Consider the following 16,543-nt stretch of genomic DNA (forward strand, 5'->3'; position numbering starts at 1 on the left):
ACATCATATGTAGGGGGTGTGGCTTGGAGTGCACATGCTTTGCACATATGATTTTAAAGCCTAGGGGCAGGGGAGCTGCTGGGGGACTTTGTACTTTGGCCATGGCCAAGCTGCCTATGCCCCTGCTCCTTGATGTCAACCTTAAAGTGCTTTGTCCTTACAGTCAGTTTTGTTTAGCTTTGCTCTTTCAATCTCTGCCTAGGCCTACATTAGAGCAGCAGTTCAATAGCTTCTCAGGGTTCATCAAAAGATTGACAGAATGATAGCTTAGCTCCGTTGAGTGAGGGAGAACAGTTTGCTACATGCCTGCTTGACACTGCTCATTATCGTCTGCACAGAACAAGCTCTGAAAGAGAAGATGAAATAAGAAAAAAAATACCCATTTATACTTCCTGAAGTCATTCATCAAGAGCTTTAGTACCAAAATGTTCCCAAACTTGAAGAGCAGCCTTCTGAAACTGGAGCTGACTTCTTGCTAAATTCCAATATTAGTCACAGTTCTGTGACCATGGATTTTCTTTTTTCCTTTCCAGTTTCTCATATCTGTGCTATGTTATTTTGAGGGGGTACAGGAGTTGGCACAGTTGTTTGCCATCCGTTTGTACAGGTGAGCAAGAAACAATCTTGCTGGCAGGGATGAGTGGGGGAAATGAAATAAGCTTTTGAGTGTGATGGCTGCAACATTTTTCAAAGGAGAGATGCAAGCCATGCTGCAAGTGAAGGAGAACATGTCAACACCCTTAGGAAGAAAAAATACTGAAAATAAGACATTGTGCTGTGGGTTACAGCAAGTTGCTTACATAGTCTCACTCGGTCGCAATCAAACAAGCCTTCCTGTATGAACATGTCAGCAGCAAGAAACACGTCTAATGGTTATGTCATTTAAAGATGATTAATACTAAGTGGTTCTGGCAGGGTAAACTTTGCTTCCTTTCACATATCCTGGGCATTAGATAGCATCTGCTCAGTTACTATGAGGTGTTATCTGGAAATCAGTAATGTTTTCCATCAGTAAGTTGTACAACCATTTAATGTGGCTGCAAAAGAACACAGATTGTGGCCTGATAAGACTGGCTCTGTTTGGAAGTAAAAGGTCATAAATGCTTTCTGTGGCTGTGTAGTATGATCTTCAATTTACATTCAGACCAAGTTATCAGAATCAGTTAGGGTGCAGTGGCGCTTAACCTGTTTTAGTTGATTTTCTTGCTGCATTTTAATGACCTAATCAATAGGGTTGTGTATTGAGAAAATTATCAGCAGCGGAATCAGTTCTGAGATGACATGGATAATTATTGCATCATGTTGATGGTGTAGTTGGGCTGATATATTGGTTCGGTTCAATGCAGTGTGTGGGGGGGAGGGGTTTCCACTACTTGGTTTCTACTATTTGAAACCAAGAAGTAGGCTCCCTTCCATGGAAATCAGCAGCTTTCCAGGCAACTGGAGACTTTACACACAGGGCTTCTGCCCTGAATCTCCTTCAGAAGAGAGTGTGCACGCTCACACACCAGCCAAATTTACCTCGAAGTTCTTTCCAGATTTTTGGACCCACTCCATACACAAACTGGGCTTTGTGATGTGAATTCTAGCTTATCTCAATGTATGTCTGGGTTTTTAAAATGCTGGTTTAAAGCTACTTTTTTCTGAAAACACCGGAGCAAATAGGAGATGCACTGATGTACAATCATTAGCACAAGAAGCATACTCTCTTCTGAAATGCAGATATATCTCTGCCATGTGGACTTGTTTCAAAACAAAACCAAGAGCAGAGGGGAGGGCTACTTCCCTCAGTGCCGCAAGTGTACTTCAAAGTGGCTTCCCTCAACGTTTACCGCAAAGCTTGAAGCCAGGCGCGTAACAATGATAGGGCAAGGGGAGACAGTTGTCTGGGGGCCCCACTGCCTGGAGGGGCACCCCAGAGGCACCTCATGTGACTCCCCATTGCCCCCTGCCCAGCCCCATAGCCTCTTAGCCACTTGCCCTCTTCGCCGTCTCTCCTGCTTGTTCTGCTGGCCCGCAATCGAAGCAGCAGGTAAGCTGCAAAGAGCTCCTTTTCTCCCGCCTCTCAGCTGATCGGCGGGTGGGCGGGGCTTCCACGGAGGCCTCCGTGTAGGCCGCAGTGAAGCCTGAACTCGAGTAGGGCCCAAGCCAGCCAGGAAGGAGGAGGCAGCCAGAGTGTTCTCTGCAGCAGAAGACCCCTTGCTGCCCTGCTTAACCCAGACCAGCATTTGCCAGGTAGAGTGTGAACTCCTTTTTGTGGTTACCTTTCCCGCCCCCCCCCCCAATATATAGGGATCTGCTTGCCATAGGGCTTGGATATGGGGGGGGGGACCGAGAAGTCTCTGAATATTTATTTTGAAACAGCTTGGAAAATTTGCTGACTTAAAAAAAACTATCTAAAAAGTCCTATAAGTGGCTTGTTTCATGGCAGAAAATTGCAAAAACTTCTGGAACAGTATTTTATTAATTTTATTTATTTATTCATTCATTTATAAATGCACTTATGTTCAAGTTGTTTTGCAACCCAGAAGGTCTGAGTGAGAACTGTGAAGCATGTGTGGTGCTTTTATTTTATTTTTCTTGTGTGTGAACTGCTCCCCAATAACTTGCAGGGACTTCAGGGTAAATCTGGCCAACATGTGAATGCAGCACCTCCATTCCAGAGGAGATGTGTCTTAAAGGGCTTTAAAAGCCTCCTGTGAAAAACCTCCTGCAATCAAACTTGACTGAATTTGTTCAGAATTCTGAGAAAACAAACATAGGTTCACCCTGCATGGTTGAAAGTCTCCTTTGCTAATCTGCAGCGAGGGGCCCATTTTAATAATTCATCTTTCTAGTGTGTTCTAGGCATTAAAAGTAATACAAATGTATAGTACTCAATGTATATCACTATATATTGTGACGTGTGTGTGTGTATTCAGTGAAATGTATTTGCAGGCAGCATACTTATTTTGGAATATCAGACTTAAATCCTTGGGAGCCTGGGGTGTGCGGAGACCCTGGACTTTGGGGGGGGGGGGCATTTTAAAATCTTGTCTCTGGGCCCACTCCAACCTTGCTACGCCCCTGCTTGAAGCCAAGTGCGAATAACTCCCAGGTGCTTTAAAACACCTCCCTTTCCCCTGTAGACTCACCCCACAATGCCCTGGCAATGTCACAACCCTTCTCTGGTGCATTACTGGGAGGTTGGGGGAATGGCCACTCCCTATAGTTATAGGGCATGGCCATCCCCCCCCCCACCCCACCCCATAATGCACTGGAGAAGGGACACAACAGTGTGACATTGCTTTCTTACCTGGGGCATTATGGGGTAAGTCTACAGAAACAAGGCAGCATTTTAAAAGTGCTGGTATTGTGACAGTCTAGGGGACAGGCATTTTCCACACAGAAGATGGAAAGCAGCCTACTTCTTGGTTTCCGGTAAGCCTCCACTGATACAGTTCTATACAACACAATATAATATTGTGTTGTGTTATGTTGAATTGAATTGTATTATATCATTTTATTGGATTTTTTTTTCACTGAATTGCATCAAATTTTAAAAAAAATGCCCAGTAAGGCTTGCATTCTCAATGGGAATTTAGTCGAGATTCTATTTCATAAAGCTTCCCCAGTGTAGAACACAGGTTTTGCAACATCTCTATAAAGAATCCTGAGTCAATGCATGGAGATGGTTTGCATATCTCCCACATATACATTCAGTTTTGAATTCTGCTTAAATTGGGTTAAAAGAAGAGGTTAGTATATATCTATATCTATATGAGAAACATCCCAAATCTGATTCCAAAGTAATTCTGAGTTACATTGGGTGGAATGGCGGAGGGAAGGTAGAAAAATAATTATCTATGCAAGAGAATACAACTGGACTTTGTTGTTTATTAATTACAATCATATCCCACTTTACTTTTATGATAAGACTCAAGGCAGTGTCCATAGCATGTGCAGAAAATAAACATCACACAACTCTTCATAGGCTTCAACCATGTAAAAGCTGGATCATCCTAATTATTAGTGTGCCCCATCCCACCAATTAGCCTCTCTCATTTCCATGGCATATTGTGTGGCAGGACTCTGAAAGCAGCACTGTGACTTCCAGACTTCTAGCCAAAACAAGCGTTTAGTAGGTTAAGGAAGTTGCCGCTGCCACTGCTCATCATGAGATGAGGAACAAAACAAGCTTGCTGCAAAACAGCTTATTGCACCAGCGGTTTATCCCACTTAATCACAAGACCCAGGTCAAAGCCCTCATACCCCACCCCAGCTGGAGAGGCAGCAGTTGACTGGAGCAGAGGGAGTAGCAGGCAGACATAGAGGTGTAGTCCATGGTAGGCTGCCCTGACTGAGGTAGTGCAGGAGATCTTGGTGCTTGATAGCAGGCAGTGATTGGATCTCTGGAATCACGTGATTCCCAGGACGAGAAGGATTCAAGTCTATAATATTATCACTTGGTAGTTCCAACCAGCAGTTTTTGGTCACCTTCTCACTAGCCCTTTTTCTAAGGAACTGTCATCCTTCACCCATTCTTTATTATGAAGAATTAAGACGGTTGCATTTTAACGTTTTTAGTATTACACTCTTATGCTTTCCCCCCAGACCTGATCTGTAGTAGTAGTAGTAGTAGTAAAGGTAAAGTGTGCCGTCAAGTCAGTATTGACTCCTGGCGCCCTGTGCCACGAACAGAGGCAAACTAAAAGGGTAATTGCAGCAAATAGTGAATGACAGATTTAAGCCCAGCCTTTGTCTCAAAGCAAGCCCTGGTGAGGGAAGGGGAAAAGCTGATTCCTTCCCTCCATGTTTGCTCAACAAAGGCTGTTCCTCTGGTAAAACTTAAAGCTTCCTCAGTAGCTGACTTGCTGCCACCACATCCTAATTTAACTCTTCCCTGGATTTGGGTGAGTGTCCAGGGAGACTCTCTTCCCTTTTTACCAAATGGAAAAATACAAAAACATCCCATGTGCTGTAGGGATGTGCATGGAACCTACTGGCCCAGTTCAGTCTGGCACCCCCTCAAACCCCCCGGTTCAGTTCGGGGGGGGGGTCATGATCTTTTTTAAAAACACAAAAAATAATACTTTTGAATTAAAGACCCTCCCTGCCACCTCCAGGAACTCCCCCAAGTGGAGTAAAAGGTTAAAAAATAGAAATAAAAGAATCTAAAGATCACGAGCCCCCTGATGTTCAGAGGGGGGTTCGGTCTGAGTCTGTACTGAACTGGGAGGGGTTCAGTTTGACCCCAAACCATCAAACCTCTGAACCCCCAAACTGGTTCGCACATCCCTAACATACAGCCTACACGTGGTGAGAAAACCTGGTAGGTCTCTGAACAATTAACTTTGAGGCATGTCTGCACCAGAGTAAAACCCCTTTTCCTGAGTTAAAAATCCATTCAGAGGCAGGTGGGATTATAAAGAATAAAAAGAGAAAACTTTATTCAAAAGACTACAGACTGCTTCAGTTTGAGACTCTAGCAGCTTCGGTTACAGGTAACAGAGATACTCAGTACTTGCAAGAATACTTCCAAAAAGCACTCAAGCTGATTTGTTTGGAGTAACACACTTTAAAAATTGTGGTTACTCAGTTCCATAGAACATAAATGCAAGAAAATACAAAAGTCCCCTTGTTGGAAAGAAAGGGCTCAGGCTAGCGTTGGTCTTAGCTTGTTATGTTACAGATAAAAACATGTTGTAAGGGCTTTATTTATTTATTGTTGTTACAAATAAACCAGTTGTAAGGGCTTGCAATGCATAAAATCAAAATACTCTAATGCAGGTTGCCTAACACACAGTTCCCTGGCTAAACCTTTCCCTGAAGCCAAAGCCCTGGCTTCCCTCCTGAACTCACCATATCCATGGCAGAAGATTCAAGCTTCCTGCAATCCTGTCTCTCCAAGATCTGCAGATGTCCTTCCCTGAGAGAATTTTTCAGGCTAGCTTTGACCATGAGGCGCAAAACTCCATTGCTCCCCCACTAAGCCTTCTGCCCATTCTCTCTCATCTCCTGCCTGGCTCCAACTGAGACAACAACAAACCCCTTCACTTCCTGCCTCAAGACCTCCTAGGTCCTGGTCACCATGTGCTGAGTGGCTGATCCCTAGAAGTCACTGCCTGAAGGACAGTACAGGGTTCACTTCCGGTTCACTCTTTAGGGGACAAGGAAAAGCTGTTCCTGACTGATCATAACAGTAATTAAGGAGCAATTCATCACTAACTCATGAGTCTCATTGAACAGGAACCAATAAAAGTAGCAGGAGGAAACTTCATGAACATTTCAGAAGACGTTTGCTGAACATGACTTGTGAATAAATATAAGAAGAGGATTTAGGCCATAGGGAAGGCATTGCTGGATAAAATAATGTTATATTAAAATATGTGTGGAACCATTGTTCTAATTCTACTGTAGGCAGACTGCAGAAAAGCCATGCCTCAGCAGCAGCATTATGGAAGCAACCTCGGTGGTTCTGGGAGCAGGGCCATTAGCAAGCTTTCTGGTTTGAATGATGAGGGGCCTGTCAATAAGCCGTGTTCTATGCCAAACTTTCTGTTATCTATTGTTTATAGATAAATTATAAATAAATTGAAATACATTACAGTAAAATTAAGAAATATATCTACAGTTGTAGAATCCACAAATTCCAAGTGCCACTTTTCAGATAATAATTTTTATTTATTTATCAAATATGTATGCCGCACCAAGATTCTGTCATGTTTTTCCTACATGTTTTGAAGTTCTACTACATTAATATCCTTCTAGGAAGTCTGAGACTGGGTAGTCTTGCCAGTCCAATAAACAAAATCATGAGAGAGATTATTTCCTGCACATAAGCCCTCAGCTCTGTAACTAGAGCTGGGCCATGAAGAGGTACGCTTTCTGAAAAGGATTGAAAATGTGTGAAATGAAGCAAGGCTTGTTTGACTGTTCCCAGACCAAACCAGCCTGATTTCCAAGAGCAGTTGGAAATGTCTATCTATGTCAGCTGTTTGGGGGCATCAGGTTGCAAAGGAACCAAATAATCTTGGCTGTTATATGCCAGTCTCCGTAAAGCATTAATCCCTGATATTATAATGAGGAAACACAATGGCTTGCTCATTTTGGGGTTACATATAGAATTTTTGACTCTTCACAGCTTTGCAGTACTAGGTGAACAAGGATAACTGTTTGAAAGATCACCAAATGTAACCACATTCTAAGTATCACCCAGAGTAGGGTTTTTTTATATTTAGTGGAAGCCTTGCCTAACCCAGGTCCAGCAGACAATTCAATATGGAACATTTCATAGAAGGTATATAAACTCAGCTTCTATTTATGAGGCATCAACAACTTTTTTGAAAATAAAAATTGAATCAGATATGTCATGTTGCAAGATGGTTGAAGAAGTCCTCTCCAGATGTATTTTTTGCTCTCCACATCCATAGTATGGTCAAATTTTATCAACAGCCTCAACAGTAAGCTTTAAAGTAGTTCACAACTTCTTATTTTGCAAAGAGCTGTTCATTGGTTTCTCAGAAAAAACATTAAGGCTGTAACCTTATGTTCTAATCAGAGAGTGTTTTATTATTTCATTTATATACCACTTTTCTTCCAATGTGGCACTCAAGGTTTCTAGAGGTTTCTAGACAGTCACCCATCCAGACACTAACCCAAACCAGAGCTCCTTAGCTTCATCAAGGTTGCATTATGATATGCCTTTGGACCATGCTCTGGGGCCCTGGTGAGGACACTGGTAAATGAGTACGCCCCACTGAACACAGTGGCACTTACTTCCAAGTCATATCTGCATAGTGAACATTCAAAGCATTGCACTGTAAGTGGAACTACATATTACAAGGGAAAGGGAAGGTTTCCTTGCCCATGTTTCACCTATAATGCTAATGCAGGGATGGGGGAGGGGACATCTGTAGGACAGAACCGGCAGGCAGGAGGGTGATGCTTAACCTTTCCCCCGTTCATTGATGGTCCCCTGAAAATGCTTCTTGCAGCATTTTAAATATATATATCCCCCACACCCCAGTAGGGCTTTGAAATCAGAAGGGAGCTGATCTGGGAGGAAATCCATCTTGTGTGGGGTTCTATATAGAGGTTAACTTACAGGCATGGCAGAGGCCTCTTATCTGCCCATTCTCCCCTGCAAGTACCATCCTCATCACTTCATTTGCATTATCTTGGCCAGTGCAGGTTTGGGAATCAAGAGGAAGCCCAGGGCATAGTCTGAGGGCACATGATACAGGCACTTTGTTAACAGGGCTATGTCTGGTCAGTACCTGGATGAGTGACCACCTAGGAACCTCATAAATGCTACCATGAGTTCTATGATGGAAGAAAGATAGTAGGGATAGACTAGTGATGCAACAAAGAACTGAAATGTAATCATGTGTTATTCTGCCCGGAGTGTTAGCAGAAAATGTGCTGCTTGTACTACCTATTTGCTATTGAAGGGGGAAACAATGAGGGCACAACTGTGACTGAGGAATGTCAACATGAAAACCACAGAAATGAAATTATGCTTCCTGGTTATTATCACCTCCAGAAGGGAAGCTTCCATGGGTTCCAATGGAATCTTCCCTCCTAGGCACCCTTGATTGAGGGTACAATCTTGACAAGACTGTGGTATGAGTAGAAAAGGTTAAATAACCACTCTCCATGTCCCATGATTCCCATCCAGTCCCTTCCCCACTGCCACAATTTGTTTTGTTGCTTGTGTAAATTAAATAGGTAGGGCCAAACTATGTGTTTAACATAATTGTGAGTCGGGAGAGGTGACTGCCAGGTCAAAAGGAGTACAGCACCTCTGATATTAGTTTTGGCCGGAATAATGCTACTTCTTCCAAGTTGGCTATCCTCCCTGCTGTTATATAAGCACACAGGCATCATTTCCTAGTTGATTTGCAAGGTTTATACATAATTAGCATACCCATACTTACTTGTCACCCCCAAAGTGCTGCAAACTCACTACAAGTTACAACAGCCTCAACCAACAGGTGAAAAGAAATGTTCTCCCACATGTGTGTTTACTATGAAAAATACTTTTTAATCTCCCACCATGTGGTATAATTGCCAGAAGCTTTTAAAAGTGATGCCCTATTGTTTGAACAATAACTTTGAGTGAATCAGTATGCTGGGCTGGCTGTCAGTTTTTCACGCCAATGCCAGATTGAGGAGGAAAGGAAAAAAGAAGAAAACAGCCTTGTATGTGTTGCATTAGGCCAAGGAAGTGATTTCCTAGCAAAGGCGGCTTGGGAATGGCATAACAGCAACTGTTAAAAGATGGATTTGCATGGAAACAGAACAAAGCAAGAAGTATCAAGTTAAATTAAATCTCAATGAGGCAATGACAAGTCAACTGATTAAAACACTTTCACCTCAAAAGCTGTAAGAAAAGCTCCAGGTGCAGGGATAAAAGGGAAGAATTAACACATTATCCTGTGGAGCTGATAGCTAAAGAGCAGGCCTCCCAACAGCAGCAGCGACTGATGTAGCAAAGTCATTTCTTGCCCAAGATGGGTGACGTTAATTGTACAGAATGGAAGCAAACAAGTACACAGCGGCTTTAGGGGCCTGTATAGTGTTTGTGTTGTGTAAAGGTTTTGGTGGGGAAATAATTATTTCATTACCTATTTATTTATTTATTTATTTATTTAAATAAATAAACTACTTGGACTCAAGTTGTTTAGGTCTTTATAGGTAATAACCAACATTTTGTATTTCACCTAGAAACTTATTGGCAGCCAGTGTCGTTCTTTTAAGATGGGTGTAATATGATCTTTTTGGGTAACCCCAGAGACTAACCTGGCTGCTGCATTCTGTACCAGCTGCAGTTTCTGGACTACATACAAAGGCAGCCCAACATAGAGTGCATTGCAGTAGTCAAGCCTGGATGTTACAAGCGTATGCACCACTGTTTCATCTCCAGAAATGGGTGTAGCCTTTCTAGGTCTGTGCAATATTCAGTTCTGGAAATCCGAAGCTGAATAATTCACAAAGCCGTTTGGCACTGTGTGGAAGTTACCACTATTGCCACTCACTTCCATGTTTGCTGTGGTTCTCGCAGCACTGGTGGTGTCCCATAGAACTCTATGGGGAAAGCACTGGAAAGGACTCCACAGCATACTCCACGTGCTTTCCCAGATGTCATTGGGGTTCAACCTATTTCTCTTTAAGGGGCTCCACCAGCATTGGGGTAAGTGCAGCATTGTGCAGAGGTGAGTGGTGGGTAGGGGTGTGCACCGGACCGCGGACCTGCGGTTCGGCACTGGGGTGGGGGGTTCCATTAAGGGCGGGGGGGGGCTTTACTCACCCCTCCCGCGCTTTGCAAGTTTGGTGCCATAATTCATTTAAAAAATGCGCCGCAGAATCACCCTCCACTCCTATGGCTCCGGACCGGGGCTCCTTCCTGTCTTCAAAATCGGGCGGCAGGATACTTCCCTGCCGCCCCCGAAGCCCCCTCAAGCCATTTTAGCCCTTTAAATCTCGCCCCGGACCGAGTCCTATGGCGCTCGGGCGGGCGGCGGGGAGATGTCCGTCCGTCCGCCCGCCCCCTTCCCTGCCTTCTGCGAAGTGCAGGGAAGGGGGCGGGCGGGCGGACGGACATCTCCCCGCCACCCGCCCAAGCGCCATAGGACTCGGTCCGGGGCGAGATTTAAAGGGCTAAAATGGCTTGAGGGGGCTTCGGGGGCGGCAGGGAAGTATCCTGCCGCCCGATTTTGAAGACAGGAAGGAGCCCCGGTCCGGAGCCATAGGAGTGGAGGGTGATTCTGCGGCGCATTTTTTAAATGAATTATGGCACCAAACTTGCAAAGCGCGGGAGGGGTGAGTAAAGCCCCCCCCGCCCTTAATGGAACCCCCCACCCTAACCCTCCCGAACCAAAACCACCCCTTGTCCGGACCAGTTTGGAGGCCAGTAGAATGGCCTCCGAACCGGTCCGTGCACACTACTAGTGGTGGGAAAGGTCACCTCTTCACAGTGCCAAAGAGCTATGGCAAATATTCTCAAACTTGTGCCAGAAGCCACTGTGGCTGAGCATGATGAGTACTGTAGTCCAATGACATCTGGGGATCCAAGTTTGAGAACCCTTGGGTTATGTGAATTATTCAGCTTCAGATATTCGGAGCCCAGTAGTTGCATGGACCTACCCTTTCCCGCACCAAGCTATGAAACATGTGGAATAAATGTAATTGTAGCATTGATTTGACATCCTTTGCCACCCTAGCCTCAAACATCTGCCATATTTGCTTCTAATCTGATTTTAAAGTTCCTATAGTACGGACGTAATTTGATGTTTCGGAAAATACTAGGCCATGTTTAGCACTCAAGAGTGTACTTTATTGGTTCACCTGTCAATGCTAATCAAATGGGGTGTTGATAAAACTACAAAAATCACCCTGCTGGATTAGAGCAAAGGTCCATATAGTCTTGCTTTGCACAGTGTCAAGCCAGATACTTCTGGTAAACCCAAACTTGAAGGCAATAGTCCTTACTAACTGTTCTCTTCCCCCCTGCCACACCCACCCACTTCAGTGATATACTGTGCTATATTGACTCAGTTGTGGGAAATCAAAGCAGCTAATTATTGTTGGAGATGCAGCTCCTGATGGTATCGACTCTTTGCACCAGCAACCCTATTGTCCACTAGGGGCATTAGCCAGTAAGGGCATTCCCCCTCTGATCATGTTTTCTCTACTCTGATTCCCCTTTGTTAGACTGATAGTCTTAGGTTGCAGTCTCTCACCTGAGAGAGAGACTTCCTTATTCTCCCTTCTTTCTTCCTGTATGTAGCTAGCAAGGAGGCATGATAGGCCTTATCTATCTCCCTGATGGATTTCCTAAATAAACTACTGTATTTGAACACCACGTCTCCAGACAATATTAATTAGCAGTGCTTTCTTACCTGTGCCTTTCCGCTGTAGCTGGGGCAGATAAATAAATCTCCCCTCCTGAACTTGCTAACAATTATCAGGTTAAAAACAATACAATCACATACAATCGCATTCAAAAAACACAAAACAAACAAGACCTTAGAGATATGGAAAATGCTGTAGGAGTGAGCCGCTAAACATCCCCTCATTGTGTGTTCAAACAGTCATACATATCCAGAACTTGAAAACACAAATCAAATTGCTATCCTTGAACAGAACATACTAGACTGCTCTTTAGTGGGCCTGCCTCTCTGAAGGATTGTATGAGCGTGGAGGGGTTTTGGGTTTTTTTGGTTTGTTTTTGTTTTAACCAGGCCCACCTCATGAAAATAAATCACCGGGTGTGTTGAATAACAGCTTCCCAGACAAAAGTGATAGGTTTTCGTTTCTGGCCATTAATTTGATATTCCTCACTTAAACTGCAATATGATATGTCATTTCAAGTTGCTAACAATGGCTTCTGCAATAACAATGCGGTATGTTTAACTTTTGTGTCTGTCACAAGTGATTTTTTCCACCACTTGCTACTTATGAAAGCCAAGCCTTGGCATTCTTCTGAACAATTGAGAAGAACATTTCCAAGGATTCTGCTTCCTCCACACTTAGTTGTGCTAATAATGTGCAGGCTTTAAATGTTTGAAAGGTGGTGACCCCAATCTATTGAATAAACTGTTAACTGGGCCTTTTAATGTGTGGGCTCTCTTATTTTTTGCCATGGGAGAGCAACTGTTCCTATCCAACTCAAGCATAGGGTCTTTCCAGTGGCTGTTGCTGGCCATTGTCTTGCTTCTTAGATACTGAGCCCTTTTGGGACAGGGAACTATCTTGCTCCTTTAAGTAGTAAACCTATTTGAGAACTTGTTTGTTTAAAAGTGACATATAAGTATTGGGTTACATCTAGTACAGTGTTATGTCTCCATAATGGAGGCTGTTCCCATGAGCTTCTAAAACTGGGCTAAGGCAGCTGAGCAAGGGCTTGGCTGCCCATGAAAACTGCCGGGAATTGTGAAGCTCCTAGAAGTGCCTCAGTGGCAAACCTGCCTAGATATCCTGCCAGTTAGCCAAGGTTAAGGGCACAAACACGCCCTTAACCAGGGCTAACTGCTCATGTGTCAGCACTGGCAGCATTCTCATGGTGCATTGTGGAATTTCCAGGGGCTATGATGACATGTCCCAGCCCCCAAATCTTCATGCTGCCTGGGAAAGCAGTGGCTTGTCTGGGCACACAATCAGCATGCCCAGCAACTCTTCTGAATCGTCTACAGGGAAAGTAAGCTGCTGCAACCTTCCCTGCCACCCACCCTCAAGTCCACTCATGGGATCGTAAGAAAGGGCTCATGCTGTGCTGCAGGGCTGGTGCACCCTTCAAAGGCAGCATCAGGGTTGCACAATAAAGATGGCAGTGGATGCAGTTCTTCCACGGATTTCCACATTTGGGACAATGGGAAATCTGCAGAAGAACTGTTTGCGCATCAACCATTTTGCCAAACCCCGCTACTACCTTTGAAGGGCACAGAAGTCCTGCAGAGCAGTGTCATGGAGACTAATGCTGCACTGAACATTGGCTATGATTATTATTTATTTATTTATTTATTTACACAGTCAGACAGGTGTTATTGACTGGTTTGTTTTATCCAGACATCGAGTACTTCCAAAGGACCTGGGATGGCTGAATTTTATTGTCAATGTTGTTGCTGTTGTGATAGATATCGTCGCAGAATATAGGCTGTTCCCAGTAAAGCTGCTTTTTGTAATTGGCTGATGGTGATTTCTGTGGCCCCTATGGTGTTGAGGTGCTCTTCAAGGTCTTTTGGAACTGCACCCAGGGCGCCAATTACCACTGGGATTATTTTGGTCTTCTTCTGCCACAGCCTTTTAATTTCAATTTGTAGACCTTTGTATTTGGTGATTTTTTTCTATTTCTTTTTCTTCTATTCTGCTATCCCCTGGTATTGCTATGTCGATTATTTTGACTTGTTTTTCTTTCTTCTCAACTACAGTTATATCTGGTGTATTGTGTGGCAGATGTTTGTCTGTTTGTAGTCGGAAGTCAATTTTATGGTCCCACCAATTCTTGGCTACAGGTAGCTTGTATTTTTTGCAGATGTTCCAGTGTATCATCCCTGCTACCTTGTCATACCTTTGTTTGTAGTCAGTCTGTGCGATCTTTTTACAACAGGTGATTAGGTGGTCCACGGTTTCATCTGCTTCTTTACAAAGGCGGCACTTGCTGTTTGTGGTGGATTTTTCGACTTTTGCTCTTATTGTATTTGTTCTTAGTGCCTGTTCTTGTGCAGCCAATATTAAACCCTCTGTTTCTTTCTTCAAGTTGCCATTCTTAAGCCATTGCCAGGTCTTGGTGATGTCTGATTTTCCACTTATATTGTGCAAATATTGACCATGCAGGGGCTTATTTCTCCATTTTTCTGCTCAGTTCTTGACTTGTTCTTTCTTGTAGGCCTGTTTTGTTTCATTGGTGTTGAATAGTTTCTCGGTCTTGACCATTTTAAGTGCATCTTCTTCACTGTCCCTTATATATTCTTCAAGGCCTCTTGTCTTTTCTCCTCCTCTACTGTTTGATGGACTTGAAGCATTCCTCTTCCACCTGAGCTGCGAGGGAGGTATAGCCTATCTACATCACCGCGAGGGTGCAGAGCATGATTGATGGTCATGATTTTCCTGGTCTTACGATCTAGCGTCTCTAGCTCTGCCTGGGTCCAGTCTATTATTCCTGCAGTGTATCTGATAACAGGTATAGCCCAGGTGTTTATGGCTTGTATGGTGTTCCCGCCATTGAGTTTGGACTTGAGGATTTTTCTAACTCTCCTGATGTATTTACTTCCCATTTTTCTTTTAACTTCAGTGTGTGCGATGTTATCAGCCTGGAGAATGCCCAAGTATTTGTAATGTTCTTTCTCTTCCAGGTTCTTGATGTTGCTTCCATTGGGCAGTTCTATTCCTATGTTTTTGTTATTTTTCCTCTTTTAATTATTAATGCAGCACACTTGTCTAGTCCAAACTCCATTGCTATATCGCTACTGAATATACGGACAGTGTTTAGCAGTGATTCAATTTTTGACTGGGACTTTCCATACAACTTCAGATCGTCCATGTACAGCAGATGGTTGATTTTACTTGATGTTTTAGATGTTTGTTGTTGTTGTTGTTATTATTATTTCTTGTTTACACAGTCAGACTGGTGTTATTGACTGGTTTGTTTTATCCAGACATTGAGTCCTTCCTAAGGACCTGGGATGATGATGATGATACATGTTCATGTTCATGTTCAAAAACAGTTGTCTAAGTCAGCTTTGGAAGACAAGGATGTGTGAATGCAAACCACACCATCACCAACAATGGGCTTGGGGCATTTGTATTTAGTCACTGGACTGTAGCCAATAGGAAAGCTGTCTGTATGAAAAGTTTAGCATTCTGTGGCCCAAGCCAATCCTATGGAGGCCTGAAAGACTGCCACCGATGTGCGTCTGGTTGGTTTATGTGGAAGGTGGGGAGAAAAAGTTGTGCCATGGTTGGAGGTGTAGCTAAGGTTAGGAATGCTGGGGAATGGGGACAAGGATGGCACCTCCTGTTAATATGCATAGCTTCCAAGCATTAATATGATCACTTCACCAATCTCCTACCAAGGAACATCTTACTGTATTTCCTATGTTACTTGAATGAGCTCTCTCTAAGGGATCACCAAGTCCTTCACCCATGGTATGAGCCTGGCTCTGCAACTTGTTTTACACATTTGCCTAAATTCATACTGAATTCTGGATCCGTTTTCCCCTTTCATGTTTCTCATAGACCATCCATTTCTTTAAAGGCATTTGAAAGCAACAGATATACTGTATATGTATACACATCTGGGTTCATCCTTTGTCTTGCAAAATATTAATTCTCAAACATTTTGAGAACAATTTCAAATCTGCTACAGGGATTGTGGGAAACAGTGTGTTGGTAATGTCACAGTGTGACACAGTGTGTTGGTAATGTGCTGATAATGTCCTGGCCATACTTTCTAGTACTTTCTTGCAGAACTTCTCTTTTTCAGAGCTTACTCTAAGGCAGAAATATGTGCATGTGTTTTCAGGACAACAGTGTTTTCGAACCAGCTATATCGCACCTGAAATATCTTTACCCTGAGAATTCTTCGGTACATTCAATGTCCTATAATTGAATGAAAAGATCATCAGGGGACTTGGAGCTGGGTGTTATCAGTTTGCTGATGACACCCAGATCTACTTCTCCATGTCAACTACCTCAGGTGATGGCATATCCTCCCTAAATGCCTGCCTGGAAGCAGTAATGGGCTGGATGAGGGAGAATAAACTGAAGCTGAATCCAGATAAGACGGAGGTACTTATTGTGCGGGGTCAGAACTCCAGAGACGATTTTGATCTACCTGTTCTGGATGGGGTCACACGTCCCCAAAAGGAACAGGTCCGCAGTCTGGGATCACTCCTGGATCCACACCTCTCCTTGGTTTCTCAGGTTGAGGTGGTGGCCAGGGGTGCTTTCTATCAGCTTTGGCTGATACGCCAGCTGCGTCTGTTTCTTGAGATCAGTGACCTCAAAACAGTGGTACATTTGTTGGTAACCTCCAGACTTGATTTCTGTAATGCGCTCTACA

At 43.7% G+C, this 16,543-nt stretch overlaps 1 long non-coding RNA gene across 1 annotated transcript in view; it reads left to right on the forward strand.

The window, feature by feature from the left end:
• Positions 1 to 2,131: 2,131 nt before the first annotated feature.
• Positions 2,132 to 16,543, forward strand: part of LOC128347237 (uncharacterized) — a 33,726-nt gene continuing 19,314 nt past the window's right edge. The window contains exon 1 of the long non-coding RNA XR_008317458.1: positions 2,132 to 2,235. This is a non-coding gene — a long non-coding RNA (uncharacterized LOC128347237). The remainder of the gene's footprint in view (positions 2,236 to 16,543) is intronic.

Source organism: Hemicordylus capensis, chromosome 2, assembly GCF_027244095.1.
Source record: "Hemicordylus capensis ecotype Gifberg chromosome 2, rHemCap1.1.pri, whole genome shotgun sequence".
Classification (NCBI taxonomy): domain Eukaryota; kingdom Metazoa; phylum Chordata; class Lepidosauria; order Squamata; family Cordylidae; genus Hemicordylus; species Hemicordylus capensis.